The sequence below is a fragment of the Notolabrus celidotus genome, chromosome 14 (assembly GCF_009762535.1).
Source record: "Notolabrus celidotus isolate fNotCel1 chromosome 14, fNotCel1.pri, whole genome shotgun sequence".
Lineage (NCBI taxonomy): Eukaryota > Metazoa > Chordata > Actinopteri > Labriformes > Labridae > Notolabrus > Notolabrus celidotus.
Window position 1 is genome coordinate 14,362,803 of NC_048285.1, and position 24,198 is coordinate 14,387,000.

At 43.8% G+C, this 24,198-nt stretch overlaps 1 protein-coding gene across 2 annotated transcripts in view; it reads right to left on the minus strand.

Moving 5' to 3' along the window:
• The window catches only part of mecom (MDS1 and EVI1 complex locus), a 147,534-nt gene that overhangs the window by 71,075 nt on the left and 52,261 nt on the right, over window positions 1-24,198 (minus strand). For both annotated transcript variants that reach the window (XM_034700893.1, XM_034700892.1), the window contains one exon: window positions 23,600-23,949. The gene's annotated coding sequence lies outside the window, so the exon portion shown is untranslated. The remainder of the gene's footprint in view (window positions 1-23,599; window positions 23,950-24,198) is intronic.

Below are 24,198 nucleotides of genomic sequence, written 5' to 3' on the forward strand. Positions count from 1 at the left end.
GAGAGTATTTCAAACAACATAAGCACATGTGTAAAGTTGTAGCTGCCAAAGAAAAGTGTCTCCTTTTCCTCTATAAACTGTGGTGAGTTCCTTAAAAATTCCTTAAACAAAGTGGAAACTTAGAACATTTTCACACAGAGTGGGTCAGTGTCATCAGTGACCCTTAAGAAACTCCTTCACACATTCTCTGTCTGCTGCAGCATGAGAAAAATGTACAAAGTAAACAAATTTCCATCTTTTCCAGTGGTCGCAGAGGGAAAGGGGCACTGCGGGTGTTTGTGGGTAACTAAATGTGTGTGTTGTTACCGTGTGGCAGCTGTGTGTATGAATGACAGGGTGGACCTATATGTGTGGAGTGGTCAGTGTGGACGTGTGAGGGTGTGTGTTTGAGAGTGGGTACATGTGCATGCCGAGGTGTGTGTAAGGGTCCAGCAGCTCCAATGATGAGGTGAGAATGATGAAGCCCATTCCTCAAGTTAGCCACCATGTGCAGCTCATATGTTGGGTCTTTGTTAAAGAGTTGCTCATCATAACCTCGGACTAAACTAACACATGCACACACACTCTCCAAACTTACCCCCTTCCTCCTTCTACACACACGCACACACACGTACACACCACGAGCAGCCACCTCGGCCTGCTGAGGCCTGCAGGCACAGAGTGATTGACAGGATCCAGATTGCCAGATTGTTCTCAGGAGCGTGGAGAAATGACATCACACTCATTACAACTTCTAAATATAAACAGTCCCGCTGCTTGACTGACAAGTCTGTATACATGCATGTGTGCGTGTGTGTTTGTGGTTCTTCTGTAACCTGATTAGTGTGTGAAAGTGTGAGGATGTAAGTGTGTATTCTGTATGACAAAGTGCATGTACATGTATGTGTGTATCACTGGGGTGAGGTGCAGTGTAAGACTGGTCTATATGATTGGTCTCTTCCTGCCTGATTGCTTTAATTAATCTCTGCTTATTTAGTCATGCTCTCTTCTTTCAATAACTTGGTATGTTCCTGTCTTCTTATTCCATTTTTTAATGCAGGGATTTATAGGTTATGGCTTGCCTGAAATCATATCAACATGTTGCATAAAGATGACAAAATGTGCAGCTGCTCATCGCCAGGAACCCAGAAGTTTTATGCTTCATACATCATTACAGAGAGTTTTTTTAATGATTAAGTTTCACAGTCATGCTGCTTTTTAAATCAACTGGTGGGTGTTAACAAAGGAGTGAAAGAGGGAGGAGCAGTGAGAAGCAAATGAGGGAGTTTGATGACGTAGCTGAGGCATGTTTAACTGAGAAGACTGGATTGGTGGTTTACATGAGAGGGGGGAAATGTGAGGACTGCATAGCTCAAGCTGGCACATTCTTTTTTTATCAAATAATAATGGTGAATATACTAAAGATTCATAGAGCTTGTATAAAAGTAAAAGTATAGCCTCACTCAGACAAGTGGAAACACACTCACAGATACAAACACACATACCATATGTTTGTGGGGCCGCAGCTCAGATGAAGGCTCCTTGTCTGGCGAGCACATTGCAATTTACAAGCGCTCAATGTCACGTTGAGATCTCAATTAAGAAGCTCAGCTACACACTCGGGCCCTCGGGGCTGGGCTGAGCTGGGCCCACATTCTGCCTCTCTGGCCAAGGCACACTGCAGAGTTGTGTGCTCCTCCAACCCTCCCTCACCAGCCGCCAACAGACAACGCCAACAGTAAATATTTGAGGTTAGAGACAAAGAGGGGAGAAGGGATTCATTTAGCTCGTTTGAAAACATGACATTGTGATTAAAAGTCAGGCGGTCTGGAAAGCAAGGAGGTTTTAGTCTTTGCTCCTCCATGAAGCTGCAGATGTTCTTAGGAATGTTTAGCGCTATTCGAGCAGCTTATTAAAGTTCTCACACAAATGAAATTGACAATATGACTTTTTTTATTGTTATTAAATGGAAAATAAACCTAAAGGAAAAGTAAGTACCAGGAATTGTGTTATAAGAACATTATGTGGCTGTGTGCACACGGTGAGACAAAAAGACATATCCAGACTTGCACAGCACCAGAGCTCTTTACTGAAGGAACTAGAGGGACACCATGTGCTGGAAAAAAGCAACAAAAGCTCATAAGCTGCCACTACTGTTCTGTGATCAGATCCATATGGACCTTGGCCTCGGCCCTCCACCACCTGCCTCAAATATTCCCAGCACCTAACAAGCCAGCCAGCCACCAACTGGTCCCAGACACATTTTACAAGCGGCCATATTGATGGCTATTGAGCTAGAGTGCTATTTAGCTCACCAGAAATCTTAAATTATACACTAGCCATGGGCACCCCCACGCAGGGACAGAGGCCACATCAGAGATACTACTTCCAGGCCTGCTTAAACCTGGCTCTGACTCACACTCTTAAACATGACACAGTGCTTAAAACAATGTGGCCAGATGCTAATTTCATGGAGAATAATGAAGGAGCAATTTTAATCAAAAAGTAGAGCCGGAGATATTAAACCCCATCAAAGAGCTTGGTCTATGACCGTGTGTTAGCCTAGTAATATGTATTATTATTATTATTTTTTTTTACTTTTGAATCAGATAAACATAATGAATCTTGTCTGTAATTCCAAAAGATAATAAAAGATTGAGGTATTTTGCTAAGCTGGTCAATAAAGTCTAAGAATTGGCTAAACAATATGGATAATAAAAACTGATTATACTGCAGTATGACAAACACCAAGAAAGTTGGCTCTGACGAGTGCCACATGATAGAATAAATCAAAACATTACGCTGTTTAAAATATGTCTAGCGCATGTTATGTTTGGTGTGGAATGCTGTTGTTCTCCAGAGGGCCTGCATGAAGGGCCACAGTGAGTACACATGGGCACCAAGCCGGGCCAAAGCTCCTGATTGGCATTATTCTAACGAGCTGCAATTACAGCCCTGAAATCCACTGTTACTGCAGCGGCTTTAACGAGGCAGCCGTCACGCAGCCCACAATTATCATCACCAGAACTATTAAACACGACGGCTACAGCCTTGTTAAACACTCTCATATGTGGAGGCCGCGCATTCTTCTCAGGACACTGTCTGACAGACGGACACAGACACTGGCACAGATAAAAAAACGGTGAGGGGACATAAGGGCATGAGGAGGAAGCATAAAGAGGCAAAACATGTACAGCAGCAGGTCACTGGAGAACCGCATGAATGGTCGACACCAAAAATCTTCCAATTTCATTCGTCTCTTTTCCTTTCTCATTCTTCTTCTCTCTTTCTGACTGGTTTGCTGACCCTGAGCAAAACTTGTGATCCCTCCTGTGGGTGAACAAAGTTAACAGGGGGCTCTCCTGAAGCCGAGCAGCCTCATGGTTGCAGCACTGTACCAGCAGCAGGCTGCTCCCTGGTGGGCACATCCCAGTTGGGGCTTTCCCACTCTGGGCTCATAACTGTTTTGTGTTTTTATTGTACCAGAGAATAGTAAGAGGGAGAGAGACAAGGAAGGCGCTTAAAAATGCTACCTAGAAAAGGATTGCATCTCTCGACAACCTCACCAAGAAAGTAGAGTAAAAGTTAAGACTGTCCTATGCACAAAATGTTGAAAAATTACACAAAAAGGCAAAAATATATAATAGAAATGATAATGTAACAATATATTTTGCACCACTAACTGAGTTATAATTTTGTTTTTGGAAAGTAGAAAAGAGGAAAAAGTAAATATGGGGAAGAGAGGACCTCTGCCCCAAATGGGACTCAAGCAAATGAATGAGTTCTCTTCACTTATTGGGTAGTGAGGGAAAAAGAGCATGAGAGAGTTGCAAATGAGAAGTGTAAAAGAGTTCACTATGACAACATGCAACAAAACACCAAGTCATTTGTTCTGTTATTGGTATGAGTGCATATGAAAGGGCTGCCAGTGTCAATGACTTGGACTACGTGAGTGTGTGAAACTGTGTCAGAAACACCAACAGATGGAGATTAAAAAAAAGAGCTTTAAGATGTCAAAACTGAGGAGGTCACAGGAGGAGGTAGGTTGTGTTTGGGGTGAGCCTCTGCTCACAGTCGGGGCAGTGTGCCTGTCAGGTCATGCCTGGATTTGGTTGGGCAGTTGGAGTGTGTACTTGGCAGAGCGCAGCAGCAAGGCGCAGATCAGAGATGCAGTGATGCTCCTCGGGGATGTGGTGGAGGTTTGGCAGGGCTGGGGACAACTAGGCCCAGACCGAGGCCAGACTGAGGCCAGAGGGAAGGGCCGAGGCCAAGAGCCAACTCAGAGAGTGGAGCCTCTGTGTAGGATACCCGCTCTGTAGGCCAACAGCTCTCAGCTCTTGGCTGCCAAGTCCGATCACAGACGACTACTTAGACCTCCCTTACAGCAATTTGATTTAGAGAAGAATTTTATGTAGCTTGTTACTCGGTTTAGGAGAGGTGTTGCAAAGCAGAAGCATAAAGAATACTTTGCTATCTTAGAACAAAAAAATTGAAAATAAATCAGAGAGCACATTTCTTTAAAGCTCCAGTTTGGGTCTTTTCCAGCTGCTCTTTGTGATTCACTCTGCCTTGTTGTTGTCCTACTTTTTATCCAGCAATCACTGCTGAGACCCAGAGGGGATGAGAAGTATGTCTCTGAGTTGAGCAGGTGAATTAAATTGCAATACAAACACGCAAACACACACATTTTGTGTGCATGGCGCAGGACGCTTGTGTGTCCTTGTATGTAATGCGTGTGTGTGTGTTCTCATGTACGCTTGGCTGCCAAGTGTGTGATTCTTGGTCACTGTGTATTTTGTCAGGATTGTGATTAATGACTCGCCATCATGATAACATTGGAGGCTGAGACGCATTCATTCACACAAAGGCCCTCCTCGGGCCCTCTCTCTCTCTGCCACCTCATCCACTGAGAGGGCCAACAACCGGCCCTCACACCGGTCCTTTGTGCCTGTTAACCTCCACATTTATTTACCCTCCCACTTGTCCCTCACATTTTCTCTGGATACTTCTTTTAAACCCTTGCACTTCTCAGATTCTATTCTATTTAGTCCCATTTTGTTAAGCACAGTAAAACCCACACAGCTTGGAAAGGGCCTGGTTATACTGAGACACAACCCTGCTGGCCAATGAACTAATCATCTTATCAAGCAAGATCTGTAAGGTGTGTGTTTCTGTGTTTGCATTTCTTCCTTGCACAAATACCCAGAAAGGCACATACTCTGAATTCACCTCTATCCTCTATTTTTTCCCACTCAGACCCACTCACACACACACTCTCACACAAGCACAAGGCGGACTTTGTGGCTGCTGATTAATGACAGTCATTTGTCAGGCAGAGGTGGATAAAACAGTGAATATTATCTTTGTGCTAAGGGCCAGAGCACATCGCTCTCTCCCAGCTCGTGTCTTTCATAAGTGGTTGAACACAGCGGCACGCCGGGACACGCAGACAGCCGGGCAGCCAGCAGATCTATTCTCATTACTTCTCTATTAGGACATCAGCTCCCACTGATCAGGCCCTACATCTTTATACTGACATCAGAGAGAGGAAGAGAGGTGGATGAAGGGTAGAGAGGAGAGGAGAGGAGGGATGACAGAGAGGGGGAGAGGGGAGAAACAGGGAGGAAGAGAGGAACTCTATAAAGCAGGGGAAACTTGACATTTCTGAATTTGATTAATACAAGTCTAAATCATCCTATTTGGAGAGTCATAGTCCAGTACTCCCATGGTAAATGCCATTTATCTGCCCTTATGCTGTCCTTCAGCGTAGAAGTGAACAGATTTGCTTTATGTGACCTTCTGCAATGGAGGAGGAATGAAAAACAAAGAGTATAAACAGTACAGATTTGGTCATTTTTTAAACTAACTTGCAGAGAAGTAAATATGCTGTAAGGGAAACTATGTGGAAAGGGATTTTTCGCTAGTGTAATAACATTTTTCTGTGAACCTCAGTGCTTGAGAGAAAGTCAGACTGGAAACACCTATTTTAAGTTTAAGCTTTTTTTTATTTTAAGCTGCAATAGTGAATGTTCTTGAGCATAGACTGCATATTAACATGATTAACATGGACATCATGTTCACTGACCGTGAAGCCAAAATATTCAGAGCTCCCTCTGCTGACTGGCTGCAGCATAGATCATAAACACTGCCTCCTTCATATTCACAGATGGAACAGAGGCCACACCATAAAATTAAATACATGTCAAATAATTTTTTCTCAAACATGGTTTCTGTCAGTAGTTATTTCATCTCATGCTGACTGATGTCCATGTGCTCATTGTTCTTATAAGATCAGTTTTATTTTGTTTAATTTTTAAAAAGAGGGGATGTGACATCATGATTGACAGCTCTGTTGACGAATGCAGGCTCCTGTAGTGTTCTTTACTGGATTAGCAAAGAGGACGAAGATTGGCCAGAGAAAAAAATAACCAACACTAACACAAGAGACACTGAAATTTCCATAGCAATGAGTGTCAGCTTCAAAATCAACACACATATCTGTTCTGCAGTGGTCCGATACTGACCTAAGGGATCAGTAAGTTTAACCCGTGTTTTGGTTAGTGACATTGGTGTGAAGTTAGTTCTGCAGTGCTACCAGCCAGGTCATTTCTGTGCATGCACTAGTGCAGCAAATCAGCGCCCATAGAGGCAGTCTTTGGGTTTCAAAGCTTACAATGGGTGGAAATTAAGTGACGTTGTCTATTCTATGTACAGGCAGTGTGTGTGGGAACACCTTGTTACTCCTCACGGGCACCTGCTCTGACCCTCTGAGAACAAATAATAATATGAGTCATTTCAGTGACAATGTTATCACCAGTCTTTTGTGGTTGAGATTAGGATGACATGCTGCACTTTCTGACTTTCCTGCTCTAGTCTGTTTTATGTGAATATTTGCACAAGACAAGCACAATGCAGAGTAAGTGAAGATCTATTCATTCACTGAATGACTCTGGAAACAAATATTTAATGTTCCCCATCTTAAGAGACTCAATCTAAGAGAGCGGACATGATCACAGCAAGTTCAGATCAAAGCTGAGAGGGAAGGGAGGATCTGATCTGAAGATAATATTGTGAAGGTGATAAGTCAAGAAGAAAATGCTGTTTGAACCAGCCTACGTTTGATCAACCAGTTTAGAGTCTAAGTTCACTTTTGGTTCTCTGTTCCACTTTGACTGACTCTGAATGTCAAACATGTCCACCTGGAACCACAAATGAAAACCGCCCACAATCAAAGACGGTCCCAGGTACAGTCCCTGTTACTCAGTGTGCGACAAAAAGGAACAAGCGTTTAAAAAATACCGCCCTGGTCACTCTTCCTTTGTCTGATCCCAGCCCTTTCTCTCTCCTCACAGTGCCCCTGTGTCTCTCTGTGTGTCTCTCAACAATGCTATCAATAAATAGCGCAGCATGCTATAGTTATTTCCTCATTGGGACGGACAGAGAATGAGAGGTGGGGCTGAGTGCCACTGCCACTATATGCACCTGACTGCCGTAAATCACCGCCGCAGTGGTCCCATCTTCATGCTGGAGATTTAATGAACTACCGCAGGCTTTTTATGCCTCTTAAGGCTCGCTGAGTGACCACTTTGTAGTTGTTCAGAAGAGAGGCGACGCTGCCTCTGCCCACTAAATCTTCCCTGTGCCACCGAGGATAAAATCTCCCTTTATTCATGGGCTATTTACCAGATCCAGATTTATTACGGGGGGTACTCTAACAAAAGGCGGGCGAGAGACAAAACCCTGACTTCCCTCCCTCCCTAAGGCAGGCTGGGATAGAGACCTGGGAGCCCAACGACTCATCCTCATCAGGCTTGGGTGGAGGAGGGGAGTTGTTTCGTTTTATGAAGTAAAAGTGCAATAGAGGCCCTGGTGTGCCCTCTTATAATGGGTGCACTACTGAGTTTGACGATAAGATGCAGGTATTCACACCCTTTGGTAAGAAATGCACAAACTTAACTCAAGAGCACATATATGATAGATATATTTCAAGAAGATTACGTAACAATAATTCTGTCCTTACATATTACTACTGTGTAAGACACATCTGCCCCCTTATTGACCCACCCTGTTTCCATGGTAACCAAAGCTAAGGTCCTTGTTGTGTTGGCTGGCGGTGGGGTCATGGGTGACAGGTCAAAGAGATACTTATAGATACATGACCTTTGCCTTAACAAACCCCTTAGATGTGTTTTCTTCAAACGCTTACTCTACACAACTACAACCAGGAAGTATTTAATGCAGCTATTATTCTACCGTGTGTTGCAGATAGACCTAAACATCTGCTCCTTTAACTGAGCAGGACTATATCTTCCTCCCTTAGATTCCTGTGGTATTACAATGCAAACAGCTCACCTGTCTATCTTGTGCAAGCTCACTGCTGCCTGCCACCACTTGTACCCTGCAGTTCATGGACTTTGCTGACCCAGCATTGACCCTTGTTGTATTGTGTCTCCTTGTTCCTCATGAATAGACGCTACACCCTCCTCCTACCCTGTAAGGGAGGTGCCCTTTCTGCAGTTCTCAACTCTTCTGCTTTGGTCTCTTTGTGTGCATTGTGTGTTATTTTCAACTTTGTGCCAGGCTGAAATCTGCCTGTTCACTGGCATGGATGCTCTGCTGACTCCTGAAGCGCTGACAGGATTGTAGTTGTGCCTCTTGGTGTCGGTCATTTGAGTTGATGTCTTTAAAAACAGAAGAGTTAAATCAAACAATGATGAGCAACCTCTTACACTTCCTTTTTTGGACAAAATTTGGGATCTGACCTGAAGGCCAAAAGGCAAACAGATCTATAAAAAAATTGCTGTGCTACATTATGACAAAACATGTAAATCACAAATAAGTATACTTCCTCACTGCTCCTCCAAGAATAACTACACAGTTGGAGTCTTTCTAAGCAAAAAAAAAAAAGTCCCTGCAGACTTTTCCAGGCTCCTCTGCTACTTTCTCATTAGCAGCATGAAAGAAGTCCGTTGGAAACTCCACTGGCGCACGTTCACAGCTGTGAGCTTTTGAGTTTGAGCAAAACTTTTGCTCAATAATAATTCATAAAAAGCGAGGAGATTAATTACTGAATTTGATCTCACTGGAGAAACTCTCAGAGAATTTAAAGTTAGCAGAGATAAGGCGACATCAAACAGCCACATGTGTTTGCTTATTTTTTAAAAAGCTGGGACTTGTTATCAGGGCTGGGCAGGACTTTAGGCTCCACATATCTTGTTGTTGTGGAGCCTTTCTAGTCGTGAGTGTGCTGAAGAGATGGGGGGTGGTGTTGGTTAATGGCAGTATTGGTGTGTGTGTGTGTGTGTGTGTATGATGGGGCATGAACCCTGCTGCTAACCCCCCCCACCGCACAGGCAGAGGCCGGCATCTGGATGTGTGCCAGAAGTTCTGAACTAATATTCACAATAATGTTCTTACTCTGAGGGGCCAGCGTCAGAAAACACTGTGGAGTCGTGCCAGCTTTTCCTCTCCTCTCCTGCTCTCTTCTTTCCATCGCTCCACCAAACCCCCTTCAGCTCTGGGACTCTCTCTTTTCTCTACCCTTTCAACATTTTCACTTTTATGGCAGAGTTAACACGTGTCTTTGTTGACATACAATATATGAATATTTAGTGCACAATTTAAAGCCTATAGCTAAACACAATTTCTCGTCCAATTGTGTTAGCCATCACTTATTTTCAACTAACAATTTGGTAAGTTACAAAGGAGGTAACAGTTTTTTAGATGAGGGATACTTTTTGATAAATTTAGTAGAATAATAGTTAAATATATAGTCTACGTGTGACACTTCTCCTTTACTTCGGCATACGATCAAACCAAAGCAATGGCATGCAGTTTCATGAATCAGCTTTGCATATCAGTGTTCAAACTATCTTTTATTTTTACTCTAAATATGAGAGGACAGTGTCTTTTATAGAAAAACGAATTTCATGCTTGACAGGTCAGCAGATCAAGGCGATGATTTGTATCATTCACAAATCACAGTGCTGTCCGTCAGACTACTGGAATACGTGACAAATAGCCAAACTAATTAAATTATGTAGGGTTGTTTTCTCTTTATTTATCCTCTATACAGAATGTGCACCATGAAGTGAAATCCCAAGGCACACCTCAGCTAGTCTCAATATCTCACAGTTCCTAAATTTTCATCTAACACAACTGAGGTTCATGTACTCGTGTGACCTGACCAGCAATCCCTGACTGGTAATTCTGCCTCAGACATGTATTGAATTTAGCCGTTGGCTCCCTTCACAGCACACCAGAGGAGAAGCAGTGTTTTATTGCACTTCTCTTTTATGCACTGGGCTGTATGAGGAGCACAGAGACAGAGATGTACTGTATCTCCTCTGAGCCATCTCACCCCTCTACTTTTCAATGAACCTAATCATGCAACTGACATTTATCTTATATTATGTGTGAGTGTGTGTGTATTGGATGCATGAGTTTGTATGTGCAGGTTGGGCTTTCTATGTCCATGTCTACAAGCTTGGGCCCATGTGTCTGGATGTGTGTGTATGTTGTTGCGTGTATGTCTGCAGCTCACCTCCCTCAACCACTCTGCTGATTGTTCCATTGATGACAGTATGCATCAAACCCCTGCGCCCCAAAAAACTGATGATGCTGTCGCCCCCAAATCCCTTTTGTGGCCTTACCATTGGGAATCACCATAAATAACCATGACATCATCCCATTCTTATCTATAGGACGCCCCGTGCTGATCGATAGTAGAGCTCCTGCAGTGTAAATAGCTTCTAATGCCCCATCTTCCCCTTCAAATAGGTCTACATTATTTATGATGGCTGTTAGGTTACCAGTCCAGGACACAATTTATTTCCACCCACCCTTGCTCCTATTATACTCCTGCTTTAGACTCTTGATGGGAGATTGGGGGGAGCATTCATCGCACACAGGAACAAAAAAATGCATGCCTGTATTCTCAGAAATACACATTCACCTTAAAGTGAGGTACAAAAGGCTCATCACTGGGATGAGGTGGTGAGAGGTGAAGGAGGGAGCAGGGTGGAGGAAAAAACGAGGAGGAGCAAAAGTGGACCTGAGTGCTGCCTGGTCCCACCCTGTGGTAACGATGGGACATCCGTTACTCAGATGACAGTGAGAGTGGCAGGCCTATTTACGCGGCCGGCGGCGCGCTGTGACGGATTGGACAGACGGAGCGGTTGGAGGCTGCGTTGAAATGACAGGCTGCATTTCCATTTGGGTGAAAAATCTGGCTAACGTGGCTAAAGCGGCTGGGTGGGTGAAAAGGAGAGGGGCCACATGGGCTGGCCAGAGCCCAGTTTGTCTGCTGTTGGTTGGTCACTCTGCTTTTCAATCCGTCTTTTGGCCTCGATTTTCTGTCCTCTGATTTGTGAGTGCAAGTGATCTGCTTTCAGTCTTTCTGCAGGTTTTCCCAAACACAGGTGAAGAGATGGTTCAAAGCTACCTCATAACTTCACATCTCATACTTTGTAAATAATTGTAACCTTTTGGGGCACTTGGTGACATCAGGAGTAGATGATGATTCTTTTTAAAAAGTATACGTGCATCAATAGATTGACAAAAGTTCAAAGGCTCCAAATCGCCACAAATAACCCCTTAAGTGGGACTTCAATGTTTTCTTACAAGGATACAGTGCAAGGGTGTGTTTGTGAGTGTGTTGATGAGGTTGTCTGCTCAGGCTCCATTATATCAGCTTGAGACAGCCAAGCAAAGACATGAGGGAACTGAGTATGTCAGTTTGTAACTACTTCTCACAGACACTAGAATAACACACCATCTCATATTCATCATTTAACACAAATACAAGCACGCACACTAAGCAAGCAGCCTTCCTGTGAAAGCTTTTATGGAGAAAAGGTTGGGGTTTGGGGACTTATTTCAGCAGGAGTTGAGAGACAGACTTTTTGCTGAGGTGGACAGCTCAGCAGTCAAAAAAGTCGGGCGGCTAAGTATTATTCTCCAAGCAAAAACCCGGGGGTCTTTGTGTGAGAACGGCCTGAGGAATGTTCATCCTCACGCCTCATTGGTGTTCTCATTGCTGCGCGCAGATCGAGCAGTGGAGATGGGACACCCTAGATTTACGGGACGTGTCAGAAGCTTCACATCCTCGGGCCCCCCGGGGCCAATCTGCTGTCTTGATCTGGCCTGAAAGGAAAACAGCCGTCCCTCACAGCCTGACAGTGAGGTGGAGCCATCCAAACACACGGGTAGGACGGAGACTGGTGGAAATGAGGAATGTAAAAGGCGGGAGGTAGAGATGGAGGGAGGCCACCTTTGGCGAGGGCCGCCGCAGCTCTGGCAGTCTGAGCCTTCACACATCACTACACAGTGATGAAATCGCCAAGTTGGACTCCTGCAGACTCTGGAGGCTGATGACTTTATCTTGGTGAAGTAACGTCAATGAGAGGTTTCCATGGTGATGTCTGTAAACAAACAGTGGCTGATCTGATCAAGAACTGCTGCTCAACAGGTGCTCCAGTTCAGTAGCTATTAGCTTTAGATACGTCACAGCCTTAATCTAAGAAAGAGAGGAAGCGTTTTTATGTAAACTCTCTTCTTCTTTCTCTACAATATTTCTAAGAATCCCTCCTGAACCTCCAAATCCTTGCAGAGGAGAAGAAGTAGCTCTGCCTGCTCAGAGTCTACAAAGGCCTTTTTGTCCCCTGTAGGAACTGGTAGCTGTTCAGGAAGTGGAGCCCGGTGCCAGCAGGATGATTTATGGCTCTGTGTCCTGGTTGGTGGTTGGACCTGGTCCCGCTGTCAGTCAGAGCCAGAGAGAAGCCCTGCATGGCCCAATCAGAGGCTGCCCAGAACTCTGAAGACATTACAATGCTTGTCATAAAGTGGCTTTGAGGGAAGGGAAGCGGCCATAAAACAGCTTGGAGAGAGAGAACAATTGGATGAGAGAACACAAATGACACCAACCCTATTCTTAGAGACTCTGGTTTGGTCTGTCTTGGCATCCTCTCGTCCCCTCTCCTCTCCTCTCTTCTTCTCACTCATTCTGGGCTGACGGCAAAGCCTAATTCGGCTGAGAAATTGATTCTGCCTTTTTTTTTTCTCATCCGTGCAGAAGACGCTAACTCGTTAGGACTTCACAGGGCTTGCCAGGTCTGGAGACAACAATTAGTTTGTTGGAGATGTCAGAAATGGCTGCTGAGTTTTGCAGGAAGAAATCCTTTGTGACGGATTGGTGCTGACAGAGCAGGCCGACGAGAAGGGAGCGACAGTCTCCCAGAGCGCCCTGTATAGTGGAGGAACCTTTGGGCTGCATTAACCCTTATCTGTGAGCATCGTTGAACAAAGTTCCCTCACAGACTACCTGCTGTAGCCTGGAAAATCCTATTACAGACTGCAGGGGGACACTTGGGAACGGTCCGCCGGGAAATCTGTCTCCCTCGGCACGTACCAGAGACAGGACATCGAGTTTTCTCGCCACCTCCTCGGCTCATTCTGCCTCTCTTTCATTCACTCTGACTGATTTAGTCTTTCTCTCTTGTCCTCTTCTCTCCCATTTATCCGTCTTTGTCTCGCCTCTGCCTCATCTATCACTCTTGTTTTCAGCCTGTCTAGTTGTCTACTTTTGCCTATACCATCTTCTCACAGACTGCTCTCTCACAGTCACTATGCAAAAGTATGTTTTAAGTGTCTTTTTTTCATCCCACTCTCCCTTTCTCCTCCACTCTCCCAAAGGAGGAGAAACACTATCTATCCCCCAGCATCTTCGGATGAGTGAGCCACATTTATCTGTGGGTTTAAGGGTGACTGCCATGTTTAAAGCTCAATTTTCTACCCCATGCTTAAGTTTAGAATAAGATAACACAAAGCATATGAGCATACAGTATGCAAGATGTCTAATCCAATATATCCCCCATGCATTCCCTTTTTATTGCTCAATTTACGTCTTCAAACAATGAACAAAGCTGGGTATGAAAAAGATACCCTGCAAAGGCTGCTGTAATGTAGTAAGAATAACATTCCTGGAGTCAATTTGAGTGTAAACAAGAAATGTAACTCTGCAGAACACAAATGTAGTCTGATCTGTAGCATGTGTAGCATACAGTGCAGCAGCAAGTTCACTGTGCTTGTGCTTTTAGGAGAGGAGAGAAGTTATTGTGCTATGCAGTGATGAGGTTTCATCAGTCTTTAATTTACTCTACAAGTTCTCAAAAAGAAGTTCATGTTGTTACACTCTACATGTACTAGCAGGTGCATGCATTTCCTCCCCTCTTCTTCAAAACGAGGTCCAGTTAGTTCTCTGTTTGAGAGTAAATAGCATGTTTGTCCTGATTATAACAAACCATCCCATGCTGTAATTATGCAATGACAGAAATTGATGGACTGTATCATTATTATGCAACCTGAAAGCAATTACAAAACAATTACTGACCAGGATGTGATCCTGGGTTATTACCATGGTAATTAACCTCATTAAATACAAGGAGTCACACTCATTTAAAATGTGACCTTCAAACACTGTACAAATTATTAACAAATACCCTGTTGGTTAATTGGAACTCTGTGTAACAGTATAGGCCAAAAAGTGTTTTTAACTGCAAAGTGATGCATTCTGTGAGTGGTTACTCCCAGAAGCGCAGTTTTGTGTATACTGTGACGTTGCAGCACATTTTTAGATCTAATGACTGTAAAGTGGTACCACCAGGTAAAAAACGAATACGGGCTGTCAGCGATTAAGATCTAACACTTTTTTATATTACATGCTATTTCATTCCTTTCAGGTCACTGTAGTAAGACCACTGCAGAGTCTTCCTGCCTCCTGATGCAGCCGTGATGGAAAATACAGACACCTTTTGAATTGGACTTTTCACTTTCACTGAAAAAATTGGCTTAGCTGACAAGTCAAAAACAATATGAACTTTCATAGAGATACTTTGAGTTTGAGCTACCACATCTGAGCTAAGCATATGGTGCAGCTAGCCGGACTGACGTCAGCATGTAACTGCATCACGAAAGCCAGACGAGTACTGTTTTGGAATGTTTGAATCACCACAGTGTCACATCTCTTTGAATAAATATTTTAAAGTCATGATTATAAAGTACATTCCATTGTGTTCAAGTATCTTGAGTCCCGAATAAAGATACGTATACGATTTTCTTTCTGTTGTTAATATGGAGTAAGGAAATGTTTTGACATGTAAACCTATGGAAATTAAGCATGCATTTAAAATGCAGCTTTCAAAATCAAGCCATTAATCGTGATTATAAATGCTGATAATTTGACAACCCTAAAGATAAAAATAATGTTGATTAAAAATCAAATTAAGGAAATATATGTCAGTATAATTAAAGCATTACATCTGTATATATTTTATTATTAAATTTTGTGAACTAATACATTAATCTATAAGCAGGTTTGTAAAGTATATTAGTAGGAGCTAATGTACCCTCTCCTTTTTTGTTTCACTACGGCAATACCTCATACTTTGAAAAACCAAAGGTGGTTTGGAGGGAGCACTTATCTGAAACACACTTTATGTCATTTAGAAAAATATTACAAGGGAAACAGAACGTCTTGTCGAACAAGAAACATTGAAGAATGCAGGAATGACCATAATCATACTTTAAATGAGTGGGGCTCTATGGGTTAATGAACCTGTCAGTTGGGGTAGATGTATTATATTCTTGTTTATCTTATCATTTAACAGTTGTGTCAGGAGGCAGGATGCCATCATCTCAAATGTAAAACCTGAGAGACCTGCTGTGGTCCATCATTCATTCCCCTGACATCTTTGTCTTTTTGCATTCACTCTGAGGCCACATCTGAGGAGAACAGACAGGGTTAGCTCACAAATATTGACTTTCCAATAACATGAGAGCGCACAGCAGCCTATCATATGGCTCGAATTAAAGCATTATGACATAATAGAGCAAAGTCGGGGTTAAGACCTCATTACTGCCACCCGGGGCCTCTGCTTTCTCTCTCTCTTCTCTCAAACCTGGCAGCTCTCAGTTCTGGTTTTGGACCTGCTCCACTCTAATTGGAGCGGCAATATGGAGTAATTGGAAGAGGGCGACGGTGTTACCATCCTGGGCTGCATTTTTTAGCGCTTAACCCAGTAATAAGCTCTCAAAGCAGACCGCACCTTTACATTAGCCTTTGAACCACAGCGCACAGGCAGAGGAGAGATTTATTCACACAAGCTGCAGAAAAGGAGCAGCACACACCATACAGGACGTATCGACAATAAGTATATGGAGATTGTGAGTGTGTGTAGGTTATAATAGCCGTGAGAGCACAAGCCAGAGTCTGGCAGAGGCTAAGAGGACAGAGAGCCATGGCTTTGTGCCTGTTAGCGTAGGTCTAACCACAAACACATAGAAAGAGGTTTCGTAGAGCAGTATTAGCTCTTGATTATTTGCGTTAACCGGTACTTAGATTTACTGCCTCAGTAATGCAATCTGACGGGTAGTTAAGCGCTAGCTGCAACTTGGGGCAGGAAAGCCACGACATGGATTGCCATTCCCTCTCTGTTCCCCAGGACAGGACCAATAAAAAGACTGCAATTCCTGCCCCTGAGTCGCCGTCTCTGCTTCCCTCTAACCCTCCCCATTGAGAAGACATTTGGAAACAATCAGTAGTGTGTTTAAGAGGAGGGCCCTTCCTCTATCAATCCCCCTAGATAAGGTATCTATGAGCCTGGCTCTGTGGCCCCGCACACGGAATTCATCACCTATGTTTCCTGTATGCTTTTTAGGGGTCCCCTCGTTTTCACTCCTATCTGTGCAGAGTGCAGGGGGCACATTTTGTGTGTAGGCATGTGTGTGCATAAAGTTGGGGGAGGGTGGTTGCCAGGTTGGTGTATATTTGTGGGTAACTGTTGAGCATGCATTGCAGCTTTGTCTGAGTTATATTTTTCTGTAGTTTTTTTTTTTGCTCAGGGGAGCTCTGCAGACAGCCGACAAGGTGCGTTTGATTTGAGTGCTCCTAACCTGGGTGGAGTGAGTAGTACATGCACATTCCTCTTACTCCTTTCCTAATATTACCTCAGTACTTCCACTACTTTTATTGGGTAATACGCTGTAAATTAATAGGAGGGTGTTGCACTTTCATACACAAAGGATCACTTAAACATTCTGAACACTCAACAAAAAAAAACAAACCTTTAAGGCTCTTTGGTAGGCAACATGAAACATAAATTCTAATGTGGAAATTTATGAAGGCTGGTAAACTTTGATACATACCCCCCTTTTCTCTCTGTTTTACTTTCCTCTATAAACCCTTTAATAACACAAAATGTTTAATTCCTGCAAGCCTTTCAATGTTGATCTTTCTCAGAGTGTTCAGTGTGCTATAATAGCTGAGGATCGAAGATGTAAATATGTGTTACAAGGCAGCAGCATTTACATCCCGCCAATGAGTCAATGCACCTGCGTATAAACTCTAGTATATCTCTGGCTGTCTAGACGTGTGTCATTGTGTCATTGAGTTTGCCCTGCATGTGTTACCGATCAGATCAGCTCAGGGAGTATTATGCATGGGTTGTGAGTCCCACCATGAGTTAACAGCTAGTCAGATTTTTGTTTGCGGGTCAGACATACTGGGGCGAGAAACACCCCCTTCCATGGACACCCCTCCTGAGCTTTTCAAACAGGTGAACACCTCCGTCTTCATCTTCTTGTTTCTCAACCTCCTGTCTCAATCAAACAAGTCCTTTCATTCACTTCAGATCTAATAAGGCCCGTGACCTTTGACCTGCTTGGGATGGACCCCCGAAGAGAGCCTACTTCACCTGGTATTGTGCTGCTGGCTGCACCTTCCAACGGGCATGGCCCCCACTCACGCCCGCTTTTGTCCTCCTACAATTCACTCTGACTTTGTTCAGTTAGTTAACCTAGCTTCCTCTCCCTGCTGGGAACTCAGACAGAGAGAGGGAGGGAGGAGGATGAGGAGGAGGGTGTGAGGAGGAGAAGGTGGTGAAGGTGGGGGCAGGGTTGATGCTTAAGAATGAAGGGGGACTCAGAAAATTGAAATAACTTAGCAGAGGATTTGACTGACAGTGCACTTATATAGCGACATCCCATCAAACTTAATCTTGCAACCTCTCCTTATCTGTGTGTTTCCACAACTTTCACTCATCTCACGAGATTAGGACCTCACTACGACCCTTCCAAACATACACACACTTTCGCACACAAACAGAGACACACTACCCTCTACAAGCACAGCAAACAACAGATTAACTCAAGGGATTACCAATCAACTGAGAGGGAGGGAGATGGACCCCCAGCCTGTTTTGTCTCTGAAAATTTGAATGGACATCATTCCTGTCACAGATAATCAAGCTCCAGTTATACTGAATGGTAAGCTCATCTCTCTCACAGACACCAGGAGAGACAAAAGCAGACACACACACATGGCTGAAGGCCTTATGAGGCTGTTTTAACAGAAGGGAGGATTCACACTCTGCACCATGTGGAGGAAGTTAGAGGCCTGGGTAGGTTCTGGAGCTCAGCAGGTTACCACAATTGATACTAACTCTCCAGGACTTCGGACAACTCAATTCAATTTTTTCATCAGAAAAAGGATTATAAACTGTTGTTTATGACGGCTGATAAGTTTAGCGTCACTGGCATACAAAATAAGTATTTAACTGAGACAGCTCACCAAGTTTTAGACTTTTACGGTTGTGATAAAGATAACTAAAAGCAGTGAAGATGTTTTAGGGATACCCAAGATTTCTTGACTTCAAATGGATCAAGCCGGCTTCTGACAGCCAATACCTTCCGCACAGTGTTTATATCAATGCAGCAGCATGTATGCTCATGCATGCATAGCAATGCCATGTGCCATGATTCAGCTGATTGAGTCAGCAAGTGTCGGGCCAGCACAGACTGGAACCAAGCTTCATATTTCTGAAGATGTTGGTGCTTACTTGCTATATTAAGAATGTTCTGGTCCCCATCCCCATGAATATACCACGTTTTATTGGGTGATAATAGTCTCAGACAGTGGTCATTTTTTGGGGGTTTATATAAAGAACAATATGTAATCTGAGCTAGACTCTCAGTAAAATACTTCTGTTTCCAGCCATTAGTAAAAATAGCACTGAATAAATGAATGAAACAACTAATTGAACAACCACAGACGTTGTCCTCTGTATCTCTGTTAGGTCACTCTGATCTGTAGAACTTTGTGTTCTCTGGTTAATAAAGTGTTATATGTCTCCACCAAAAGAAGCTTTTCATTATTTCTGTTGCAACATATTTTCCTAAAGTTGTTTGTGTTTCTCATGGCCCCGTCCACCATGGTCCATAGTTTAGCTTCTGTGTAGCAACAATTGGCTTCTCCAAAACAGGCCTGTGCTCACTGTTATGTACTGTATGGACAGGTACCTCATAGAACTCCACAAAAAACCTGATCTAACCAGTTGTTATGGTGTTTGCATCCTGCTTACAATTCATTAGGAACCAATGACACCCAAGTGCATTTAGTGAAGGGCTCCTTCATTATTACACACTGTCTTAGCAGCCGGTTAGTGCTCCTCTCATGAGAGAAAACAGGTCTCACAATGATGTCAGTGCGACCGTTGTGTTCATGCAGCACAATGCATTGACAACCGCCATTCACATCGCCTTTCAGATAGAGGATTTTTCACTTTGAATTAAAAAAAAACGATATGTGTGTGTAAGTGTGCGTGAGAAAATGAGAAGATGTGTGTCCATTGAGAGGTGCGTGAGTGACAGCGAGGTTCATCCCTAGCGCCTGCCTTTCTAAGCGCTGCTGTGGGCAGGGCCATCTCCTCTGACAGTAGATGGGATGTGGCAGGGGCTCGGGGATTAAGAGGCTTTTAGCCAGGACTGAGAGTGGCTCTTTCTCCTGGTGACAGAGAGAGGTGACGGGCCGTCAGCGCACAGGGGGACAGGCGGACAGCCAGCCAGAGACATCTGCATTCATTCAGGACAGCGGCTTATCCGCGCACAAAAAGCACGCCCTCTCGAAACGCCCTCCATCCACACTCTCACACTATTTCTTACACACACATGTACGCATGCACACACTAGAGTGTGTATGAATGCGAATGCAACACACTAACACACAAAACCTTGATTCTGGGACTGACCTCTTCAAGAGTTCACACTGTCACTAGATATTAGACAAAATGGCAAAAGCAGGAAACAAAGTTTATGTCCAAAAAATTGCACATTTTGGATTTTTGGTGATTTAAAAAATTTTAATTATTAGGAATCATCTTTAAGTTCCACAACCACCAGCTCTACTGGATTTAGTCTCATCATGAAAGTTAAGATTTTCACATGAAAATGGCTGATCAAACACTTAGTAAAGCAAACAGTGCTTTTTTATCTGTACTTCATAAGCACTTCAAGGTTTTCAGCTAACAACAGTATACATGATGAATCTTCTCTTAGCCAGGCATCTGCCTTTCCTCCCTCCATCCTCCCATCCTCTCTGGACCAGGGGGTTCAGGAGACAGGCCCTGCCCAGCCACCTAATCCTCTCCTCCCATTCACCATCACTGCTAATCTCCTCAACCATCTCCCCACCACCGACATTGCCACCAACACTATCGCCTCCACCTCCACCTCCGCCTCTCACTCAAGAGGTGCACAAAGGCCCTAAGCGCCCCTGTCCCGCCCCACTCGCCATCCAAACCCTTCTCGCACCCCTAACCTGCTCCGCCCATCGCTCCTACAGCAGGAGGCACCCAGCTTTCTAAGCCAAGGACCCATAATCCCGTGGGGCTGCGAGTTTGGGAGAGCCGAAAGGCTCATTGAGTGCTGGATAACTCTGTCCCGGACTCCAGCCCTCTGTCTTATTGTTGCTGCTGCTGAGAAGAGGACAGACACAAATGGAGTTTGAATTTCAATGTGCCTAACGACTCAGAGAGAGAGACAGCAGAATATGGACTAGTGGGCATCCAGGCGTTAAAGAGTGTTTTCCAGGAAGCATGGAGAAATAAATGCAAATGCTGTGCAGGCTACCTCATGCTTATTCTGCACCTGAAGACAGAATGCAATATATACTGCTTATGATGTAACTTAAATTATAATTTAAAGGTATTTTTTTTTGATGAACAAAATTAAGTACCTTAAGCTTTAATATTTGAAATAAATTGTAATTTAATTTAATTTAATTTAGATATCCAAAACTTTTCAGGTTTATTTCACACGTTTTTTGGGGGTTTTTTTTAGATTTGATTTTTATTTTCCCATAATAAATCAATCACCTACAATCATTGATCCGATATTAAAATGTCTGAAGGACAAAAAATATAAAACATAAAAAATATGTATGAGTGTAATTGAAATGATTTAACACCCATATGCAAAACTTTTTTTCACCATATCTCTTATCAAACAATCCTTCATTCTTAACTGAGATAAAACTTTCAATTTAAATCAAAATCATTAAATCACAAAAAGCACTTAATACTCAATTTGTCCCACAAACACAAATACATGCAGGTACACTCACATGGACACACACCAGTGAGCAGAGTCTTGGAACAGTCAGGACCGTAGCTCTGCATACGACAGTGTAGGTGAGCGTCTCAGCCTGACAGAGCCCTCACCGCTGCCTCTCTACCTCTTATTTACTGAAGCTATCTTTCCCATAAGTCACCATTCCTGTATTCATAAAGCATCATGAGTGCCATAACTCACTCTCCCCCTTTATGAATAAAGCCTCCAAATTTATGGTGATGGTGCTGAGGAGCGGTGGCCTCCCTGGTGACAAACTTCCCCCAGTCTGTCACCACTGGCCTGGGCCGCTCAGGGCCCTCCATCAAACGCTCCAGATGGGAGCGCCACTTTAGCATTCCCCAGTCGGTGACATCACCTCGCTGTGCCGCGCAGAATTGATGATGAAAGCAAACATATCTATCTTAACTCACATTTACCAAATCAATTTTATTTTTACAGACCCTGCGCAGGCTTATTGGCATATTGACGGTTTGCAGGCGGGAGAGGGGGGTGAGGGATGGTAAATGGGTGGGCAAGGGAGAAGAGGGGGGGTCAGGAGGGCTTAATGGCGTTTACCATATTTAATGCAGAGGGATGCCATCACTGAATATCCATTCTGAATAATGTGGCATTTCATCATAAATTCTTTACAAGTTATTTACTTAATGGAAAGAGTTATGGCTCGCTGTCAGCTTGGTAATTAAACATTGTGATACAGTGCTGCCTCGCTGGGATCCCATCTTTCCCCTCGATCCCCCCACCCTCCTGCCCCCAGACACACACACATGCACACTCACATCTGAGCTCCTCAGCTTTTTAAATACATATTATTATTCAAGCCCCCCATAAATTACCGCCAGATTAAAATTCATGAAACCTCTTTTTCCTTTATTTCCTTCCCTGGGAAAAAGAATAACTGAGAGAGATTGTTCAACCGGCTGTAAATCTCTTCAGGAGGGAAAGAGCCGTTTTATTAAGATATTGTGTTATGAGAATGGGCAAAAATGAAGATTTTTTCCTCACTTCAATTAAGGAGACATTTATATATTGGGTCTCACCCAGCAGTTGATAATGTGGGAGAAGTCGTATCCTGAAGAAACGTAGTCCAGAGTGAAATAAGACATTTATTTTGGTTTGGTCCGAGCCAAAACCACTGAGTCAGAGCTGATGGGCTGGAGTAATCCGCTATGATCCAAACCCATCGAGCCGCGGTCCAAATCCAAAACTATTTATATGAGCCGAATGTTGACACCCTACCAACACGTTCTCCATAAGCTTGCTGCTTGAAATGGACTCCATGGGGTAGGAAAACTTGAGTAAGATAAAGAATCCTAGGATTAGTCCAAGTTTTATTCAGACCTGTGACTTTCACTTCAAGACTGCATGGTCAGTGGTTCTTAATGAGCTTGGTTCTGTCCGACAAAGAGCCAAAGACTTGGATATAAAGGTCTTAACCCTCACGTCCAAATTGGAGGATCTATTTTGGGGGGAATAAATGAGGCCGATCCTCTGCCAACCTTTTATTCCTGCTCCATAAAACCAAACTAGCCTGACACTGACTGAGACCACATCTAACCTTTGACCTTGTCCCGTGACCCTGCCTTCGATTTCTTGTGCCGGCTGACCAATATGTGATTTGCCAATGGCCGCAGTGGGTCCCTAACCAGGATGAAAAAGGGGATTTATGGCTTTTCATTTTAATTGAGTTAAGAGCACAACCTCCACTGCCTTTCCTCCGATGGCTCTGAGCTAACATTACATCACTGGGCAACAAACGGCAACAACAGCCCTGTGGTCACTGGGCTAAATGTGTGCATGACGCCATGGGAGGAAATAAAAAGAGGACTGATGTGAATGCTAAAGTGTATATTAGCCAGGGGAAACCCCCCTTGTCAAAAAGTGTGCTACTGCCTTTGCAGAAAATTGTCAAGTGTAAACATAAGGCAGAGTTTGAGCTGCTCTGTTACAAGCAGAGAAAAAGTCCCCACTATTTTTTCAAGTCATCAAGCCAAATCCAGTGGAAAAATATTTAGCTCTTAAAAAATAGCCTGTTTTCTGAATTCTTGGTACTCAACAGCTGTATTTTAGTTAGTTTATGTTAGCCCACTTTGCAAAGCAAGCATTCTGAATCACATAAAGTACAAGTGCATGAACTCTTCTTCATTCATCCGGTTCCTACCTCCCAGCCTTGCGTGGGGTCTCGGAGATATGGCCTGCGCTCTCCCCTGTATGGTCCGAAGCGCTCCCCGACGTTTACCCTCCTGTTGCTCCAGATGCCCAGTCCTCCGCCCAGAACTGCTGACTCGCGCAGTTCAAAGTCCAAGGGAATGTTCAGATCTTCCTGCTCGGATAAAAAGATGCCTGGGTGTTGAAATGCCAAGGGGTCCTGGAGTGAAGCCTCATCGTCGGACAGCGGGGGGGACGCTGGGTCCTCTGCCAGGGCTAAAGACGGTGCAGGATCACCATCGGAGCCACAGACATCATCAAGGTAGTCGGGCGGGTAAAGTGGAAAGTCATCCTCGCCATCATCTGTGAGAGAAGAAGAGTACATGTGAGAGTGATGCTCTTTGTGATTGTGAAAGACAGGTTTTAAAGCCTGAGAGACATCTTTTATGTATCCATTGATCTGTTATAACAGATACAAAGCAGCATGAGTAAACTTGATCAGGCCAAATAAAGAGAGAAGGCTCTGCAGGTTTGAGCCACACTTGTTGTTTCTCAATGTTTTTTCTTGCTTTTAATTCCGTGTCTCATTTAATACCATACTGGCTTAGGAAA